An 8465-nucleotide genomic window follows, 5' to 3' on the forward strand; every position below is an offset into this window, starting at 1 on the left:
AACAACGTTGACTCCAAATACCACCAGTCCACCACCGCTTTCTACAGCCCCAGACCATCGTTGGTCTTTCTCTTTAGAATCGCCACTGCTTCCTAAACGCCACCTAACGCTACTGCACCACCAGATCGCCTCTGTCGACCTTCTTCCATCCAGTCGAATATATGTATATTAGTTGAATATCTATTTGTGTTTATTTTCTAGATATTTCATATCAGTGTTTGTGTATTGTAGATCTATATTTTTTGTATATCTATCTGTTTATGTTGTTAGATTTGTTTGTGATGTGTAATGTAAGATGTTTGATTCACCTGTATGTTGTTGATTTCTGGGATTCGTATCTGTGTATAAGTTATATGTTTGATTATGTGAGTAAATTTGTGTGGGACATCTGAAATGTTTTTCCGGCGACCTTGAGTCAAGATGGTTCTAAATGCATATTTGCCATCGAGAATAATTATTAAAGAATATCCAATGCATATCAATGTGTTTTTCAGTGGGTTTCTACATGTGGAATTACAAAGTGGTTTTTAGATCTATATGAGAATGTTTTTTTAAATTGAATGGGAAATGTTTTATGCTGAAAAAGAGTTTTAGTTTGTAGATGAAAAAGGCTTATTCATAATGTTATTAAATTTTGTTTGCTTTCAAGAATTGTGTTTAGCACTTCGATTTTTTTTTAAAGCTTTGAGAATTTCTTTTTCTTTTCTATATGGCATTATATGCTTTAGTTAAAGCAAATGTATTACAATTAAAGTAAAAAAATGTAAAACATGTATCATCGAAGAAAAGAAGCAATATATATAAAGGTATTCATATATTTTGCATTTGAATAGATTTTGAGAAATGGTTTGAAATGATTTTGTATTTGTGTAGATCGAGGTTGTATTTTCTTAAAAGTTTTAGATATATACTAAAATGTGTAGATTGGGTAGATTTAGAGCAACAAGTTTCACATTTATATTGGAATTATAATTATGATGTATTGTGGTTCAATTTTTTGAATATTTGTAAAATAGTCTGTAACTGTCATCGACTCCAAGGCTCTTGTTTTTATTTTGATTAAAAATAATATTAAAAATAGAGATGTATTCGATTTTGAGAATATTAAAGCTGCAAAAAGAAAGATTAAAAAAAATATTCTTTTCTTATACAACGTCCCAACATAACATAAATTTTTATTTTTGATATATGTATATTTTTTTGAAAATGATTTTAGGATAGATAAAGACACCTTCTTTAAAGTTAAATACTATATTTTCTTTAAATAAATATTATTTTCATGAAGAAGGAAGATAATCAATATTCTTGCTTCCTTATCAAAAATATTATGTACATCATGAAACTACATCTTCAATTGAATATCGTGAATCCCATAATCGTAATCTTTATATAGTAAAACAACGTATTTTCATGAGGTTTAGTACCTAAGCTTAGGTGGGGCTGTAATGTATATTCAGTTTTCCTTTTATATATATATATATATATATATATATATATATATATATATATATATATATATATATATATATATATATATATATATATATATATATATATATATATATATATATATATATCATTTCATTATTATATATAAAAACCCTATTTTTCTCGTGCCTTCTACATCAAATCTATAAGGTCTATTTGACGCCACGTATCCTACCATCGTAACGACATAAGGTACCATAGCGTTTTCCAACATTGCATATAACGTATCGTATTCTCCACACAGTTAGCCCTACCGATTCAGCGACACCCCTTCCCCTCTTCTTTCTGAACGATTCCATGGACAACAATGTTGATTCACAACGCCTCATGTCGTATCCGCTTGATCTTCCGGACGAAAACACATTATCTTTCGTATTCTACCGCCGGTCAAATCCGGATTGACATCTTGATTTCGTTATCTGGCACAATTACATAAATTATATCTTGGATCATTTTAGGTTCGTATTTTCCCTTACGCCCAAACCAGTAAAATATGGTTCAGGCTATTGGTTGAAAATCAACATACGCTCCCTAAATTTTGAATCAATGATGCTATACTTCTCTTTGATTGTTTATTATTTTTTATTTTAAGCATAGTCACAGTCCATGGATTATTCTTCTGTATGAAATCACAAAAGAAACAGATGGTTAAGTAAGGTTTCAGTTTATTGTTAATCTCTAATTTTCAATTTATGTTTTTTTAAACCCTGGCTTTGCTGGGTTTGTGTTTTCTTGGTTTGAAACTTTTCAAATGTCAGGCGTCACACCTATTGGGTTCATAGCAACTGGTCTATTTCCTTCAAATCACAAATTAGGTGAGGATGTTTTTTATTTCATGCTTTTGGTCGTTGAGATATTTTAGGGTTTCAATCGAACCTGCATCATCCCTTTTTTCTTTGTAAAGTTAGGGCTTCTTAATTTATTGTTTGCTGTTTGTTGGTAGCAGTTGTCAACAATGACTAATGTATAAACAATACATCTTTGGTAAATCTTACAATTTTTACAATCTTCCTTCCTTAGACAACTTCTTGACCATCTATAGTAATTCGAAACAGTTTTTAATCCCTTTTCTAATAAGGTAAAAACCCCAAAAAAACGCATAAGAAATCCATTTGAAGGTATACTAGATCACACTACTTCAATTCCTTTGACTCGTGGAAGAGTAGTTTTCCTCAAACTGTTCACTGGTGATTGTTTATCTAATGATAAAAAGGGTGATGATAAATCACATTCCTCCAAAGTATCATCATCACAAAAGCAATCGAATTTAGAAGGGATCATTTGATAAATTGGGGTCTTTATATTGACATCAAATTTCATTTATTCAAGGGTATTGTAGACTGGGCACGGACTAGGGGCTCAAATGGCAATTAGGAAACTTGGAAGATTTGTTTCAAATCTCACCAAGAAGTTCAAGATTAGCCCGAGGCCAAGTATCATGACTTTATGAGACTTGGGGGGTTTTGGCTTGTTTAGATGGTGGAAACAGTGGAGCATGCAAAGAAAGTTCTTCCAGAGTTTGAAGGGTTAATGATTTTGACGACATAGTTATGCATGGAAGTTTCTCTTGATCTCTTCCACCACCATGTTTTTTCATCCATGGGGGTTTGAAACTCGGTCAGTTCCATTTTGATGTTAACTAAAAACAGTTATTCAATATCTTTAGCTTTTTCCTGATAAATTTGGTTTTATTATGATCAACAGGTTCCTCAACTACTACTAGGAGAAGTTGTAAGGAAATCAAAATTTGAATTGGAAACTTCATTTATGAGATAGGTTCAATAAAGTTGGTTGACAAGATACTTCTTGTTCGTGCGAGGTATTCTCTTTGGTACTTAAAAAAAATGGTATAAAGTAGCCATTGAAAGGTTTATTAGAGCTGAAAGACATTAAAAGGAAACCCCTGTTTTGGACATTTTTAATTCTTAAACTATGTTTTTTTGCCTTTTGTAGTTTTAATAAATGTAATCGTTGGTTACTAACTGTCTCTTTTTATCCAATCTTGCAAACTCGATTTGCGTTCAGAGGTTTCCGTTCAGTGAATTAACATTCTTGATCCAGGTTCTAATTTCAATATCGTTTATGCCAATATGTAATTATCATTTCTAAGTATGATTACCGATTGCAACAGGAGAAGATAGACTGCTGAGAGTTTTGTTTCATTGGTTGCTGGTAAGTTGTAGACCATTGAGATGCAAGGATATAAAAGGGGAACTACTTTTTAAAATAAAAAACTAACTTATTGCAATATATATATATATATATATATATATATATATATATATATATATATAGGGAAAAGTGAATATGTGGCTGTCATGTATGTAATATTAGGTATAAAACCATCAAATTTGACTTCATTTTGATTAAAAATCACATTTTTTTCATTGTTAGCTTCTTCCTATTGCTTTTAAGCTCATATAAATTATTGATTTCATAATTTATCCCCAACATCTATCTATTTCGAATGTGTTGTTTATATTAGACCTCCAGTAGGCTTCATAACTTTCTTTGACACCTACCATATGTATACTTGCATGATTCTTTTTTGATGTGTTATGGGAAGAAGTTTATTGGGTTTTTAATGAACAATTTCAATCTTTCACTATAGTTTTCTATATTAAATTTGAATATGAAGACTTATCGGTAGTTGATAATGTATTCTTATACATGGTTTGTGGTGCAAAATTAAATATTTAAAACTTCATAAAAATATGTACAAAGCCTATCATCTAGTCTAATAGAGGATATAAGAAAGATGGTAGAGAGATTTGATTGCATTTTGTTAAATCAACGTAGTTTTTGATGGTTCTATACCTAATATTAGATACATAACAGCCACATATTCCCTAAGCCCATATATATATATATATATATATATATATATATATATATATATATATATATATTTTTGTTGTCAATGGAATTAAAGGGGTGGTTGAAATCCCTTGAAACAGAAGCATATGGGAGATTACATTTCAAGGTTTATTAAATGTCTTCATGAATTTTCAGTTTGTTTGATAATAGGAATTTGTCTTTGTTTTGATTACTTATCAAAGAAAGAATAGATTGTTTTAGGTGTTATGTATTCCTTAATTTTTATTTGGGGGGGTTTTCGTTCCCTAAATATCATTTGGTTTTACTAGGTTTCTAGAACTAGAGATTGGTAGAGAAGCAACCAAGAATAAAATATGTCACCAAAAATATGTTTGTAATCAAGAACATGGATGAAGACCTTTTAGTTTTTGGTGATTTGACATGAGTTAATGGCATTGCACTTGCAATATATAATGTTGATGAAGCGTGCCTTGTTAATTTTGCTTACTATTACAGATTATATGATAAAATGATTGAAATTTGAAAACCTTACCATGCTAATTTTTAAGTTTTTTCGGTATATGGTTATATCCATGTGCCTACTAATTATCAATGGAAATGTCACTTTCAAAGAAATGGCCTTTGCATTATCGACACCAAAAATGCTATTTTGAAGAAATAGATGGGAGGTGATGATATCGTTCTTTTTTATAGTTCATTTTCTTATATGTTTTACAATATTTTTGGGAATTTCCTATACCTTATGTTAACCACTTTAGATTGAAGCTCGTCTTTGAAGTTTATCGAAAGAGAATTGGAAGGAGAGATTTGAAGAACATTTATTATGGTAGTTCTCTTTTATGGGTTTGTATTTTTCTTGGAGAACACTTGTGGTTTTGCTATAAAAAGTCATGGTGGGTATGTTTGGGCATCAAATAACTATCATGGAGATACCATAAGTTATGTACCTATAATCATGTACTTAAATAATAAATATTGTCATATCCTCTCCTTTACATGAGCATTTGAATTCCTGCTGTTAGCTTATTTTCTGTTATCTTTCTTACTATAGTTCATATTAATTGTTCTATTTTTTGGTTGATTTTTTACATACCAATTGCTGGTATTCATGATTTAGAATCTCTATCATCTCCATTTTTAAGGTTAGATTTCAATGAAAGTTCTTGAATCACATAAATGTTAAGTTAGGATATGTTCCGGTGTACAAGTCTTGTTGCATTGTGTATAAGTTGATGCTTTACAATTTATAGAATACTATAAGGTAGAAGAAGATAACAGAGATGAGAAAAAAAAAGATATAAAAGAAGATAACAAGGTTGAGAAAAAAGAAGATCAGAAGATTGAAGATAACAAAGATGAGAAAATAGAACACGAGAAGATAGAATATGATAACAAAGATGAGAAAAAAGAAGAAATTTACTAAGAAGATGAGAGCAAAGACAATTAGAAAAAAGAAGACAGGAAGAAAGAATAGGTGAACACAGAGGTGAGTTTTTTAAGATTATTTTTCCTGTTTTTCTATTTTGAAAAAGTAAATGTTTATTTTTTCAGATTGTTATGCAAATATAGATCGGTTATACAAATATGTTGTCCTTGTTATACAATAGAAAACGGGTATGACCTTTTTTCAGTTAGTATTATTTAATGATGTCAATAGGTCACAGGTCAAACATGGTTGTCAGGTTGGTTAGGGTGTTCTTGCACACTTTGAGTCATTTATCCTAGAAGCTAATGGAAATGTATGTTCATATGTCCTTTTTTCTTTTGGAATAAATACAAGAAATAAAAATGTACTTTATTCATTTGTTTATCGTTGTAACATATTTCCATTTTATTACATATTATAGTAGTGTACGTTGGAAGATATATCCAATTATAACAATATCATCCGGATACCAAGTAATTTCACTTCTATAATTAGCTAGATTTTCCAACATACAATGTGCCAATACGAAAAAATTGATAGTACAATGCTATACTGTCAAAAAAATAGACTACCCCTACTCCTTATCCTCACAATCTCACCCCATTTTGCTTCTTGAAAGTTTAAGTTCATGTTTGGTATTGATGTAGTCATGATTTATAATTGGTTGCACAACTGCAATCGTGAAGACAATGGACAACAAAAACCAAGATTTTCTTTATCCGGTGTCAAAAGGTAAAATATAGACTTGGGTCGTTTCAAGAAAACTAAAAATCAAAATCAAAATCTATTGTTTCACCTGTTTGTATTCAAATCTCTGACTTTATTACAATGGTACGAGTCTCGCTTGGAATCTGGCCACCAACACCAATTATTGTTTTGCATGATGTTTCCCTTCTCACCATGTTGTGTCCTGTGAGTTTTCTGATTTTTACCTCTTCCCATCTTCTCTTAGATTATACATATGCCTACACATCTATTTCATTGAATCACGGATAGATGGACACATGAGATGTGAAAAGAAAAAGATTGAGGAGCTTTTGAGTGTGAAGGAAATGATTAATGATGCAAAACAATGTCACATTTACCACAAACCCAATTACCCTGTTATGTCATATCGATCTTTTCCATGTCTACTACTGACCCAATTTTAATTTGCATTTATTCCAATGTTTTTGTTTTAAATCATTGATTAAATATATTGGGTATTTCCCATATTGAAATATCTTGTGTTCTTGAAGGGTTTTTTTGAGTGATTAGGTGTGTGCTATTAATTTTGTCTACAGAATGCTATGATAATTTAAGTTATGATTATGATGTTGATTACAAGAGAGCAGCTGACTGATTATAGGGTTATGGTAATTATCTAAAAACTAATCAAACGAAACATCAATTCCACTCAAGGGGTCGTGCTTAGCACGGGCCACCAAAATTTTCTAGTATATATATATATATATATATATATATATATATATATATATAGATCCGGTAAGAAATTTTTTTTTGGTAGGAAGGTAAGAAGTTTTTTTCTACATATTTTTTTGACGAACAAAATAAATGAATCACTAGATGATTCACAAGAAAAAATTCCCAAAAAAACATCTTTATGATTCATTTTTAAGTAAATTAAGAAAAAATTCATTTTTATGACACTTTTAGTGAATAACAATAAAATCATTGTATAAATGAATCATCGAGATGTTTTTTTGAGAATTTTTTCTTGTGAATCATCTTACAAATGAATCATCTAATGATTCATTTTGTTTGTTCGCGAAAAAAATATGTAGAAAAAAAACTTCTTACCTTCTTACCAAAAATTTCCTTCTTATTTGATTAATGCTTGAGGAGTTGGGCGAGTGGATGGATAAAGGTCACCCATTCTAGTATATCGTACAAGGTTTTTAAAAGTTTAATAATCCTTCACAAAAAAAGTAAAACTCATCAAATTCTATATAATACTTACTATCATGAATAAATCAACGAAAAAAATCCAACTAGTTTAGGAAAAACATACCCTAAATATCATATTTTTAAAAGTAAAATAAAGAAACCAATGAAGTAGAACATGTAACAACATGTTATAACTCTGCCACTTCAACTCTCTTCTTAATTCTTGGATATGGCATATTGTTCTCGAATTATGCATTTGATGACTCTCCCTTCACCACATGCCACCATATACATACTATCCACCAAGCCCCTTGATAACATTATTTTTGTATTTTGGTTGATGTATTTCTTTGCGACGACTAGAATATGGAAGAAAATTTTCTTGGGTGAGATTTTTTCCTCCAGATTAGAATGAGGATGAAAGAGGCGACCTAAAGTTAATTTTATATTTAACGTTTTGTTTTCTACTTACTTGGCATGCTAAATCAGTTTTGTTTTATGTTTATGATTGTTTTAGTTATTATTCACTTTCAACCAAAAAGTTATTATATTTATAACTCTTGTTATGTCTTTTAGGATTTTTTTTTAATTTATATTTTATGTTTTTTGTATGTGTAACTTGATGAAGCCCTTTAATTCTTATTTATATGCTTAAAATTAAAGTGTATATTGTTTTATTTTGTAATTTTTTATTTGTCATTTGAATGATAGATACTAGTAGACTGTTATTTACATTTAGATTTTCAATAGAATTTGTGATTGTATTAAACTTGATACATTGATAACCTTGTTTTTAACAAATCTTATTTTTACGAATTGTTAAAAA

At 29.7% G+C, this 8465-nt stretch overlaps 1 long non-coding RNA gene across 1 annotated transcript; it reads left to right on the plus strand.

Annotated features, from left to right (window-relative positions):
• The first annotated feature begins 1626 nt into the window (after positions 1 to 1626).
• LOC145112833 (uncharacterized) lies at positions 1627 to 3531 on the plus strand. The gene is made up of 2 exons (XR_013710660.1): positions 1627 to 3105; positions 3193 to 3531. It is a non-coding gene; the product is annotated as an uncharacterized LOC145112833 (long non-coding RNA).
• Positions 3532 to 8465: the final 4934 nt, after the last annotated feature.

This window comes from Lactuca virosa, chromosome 5 (genome assembly GCF_052849685.1).
Source record: "Lactuca virosa cultivar CGN04683 chromosome 5, Lactuca_virosa_CGN04683_v6, whole genome shotgun sequence".
NCBI lineage: Eukaryota > Viridiplantae > Streptophyta > Magnoliopsida > Asterales > Asteraceae > Lactuca > Lactuca virosa.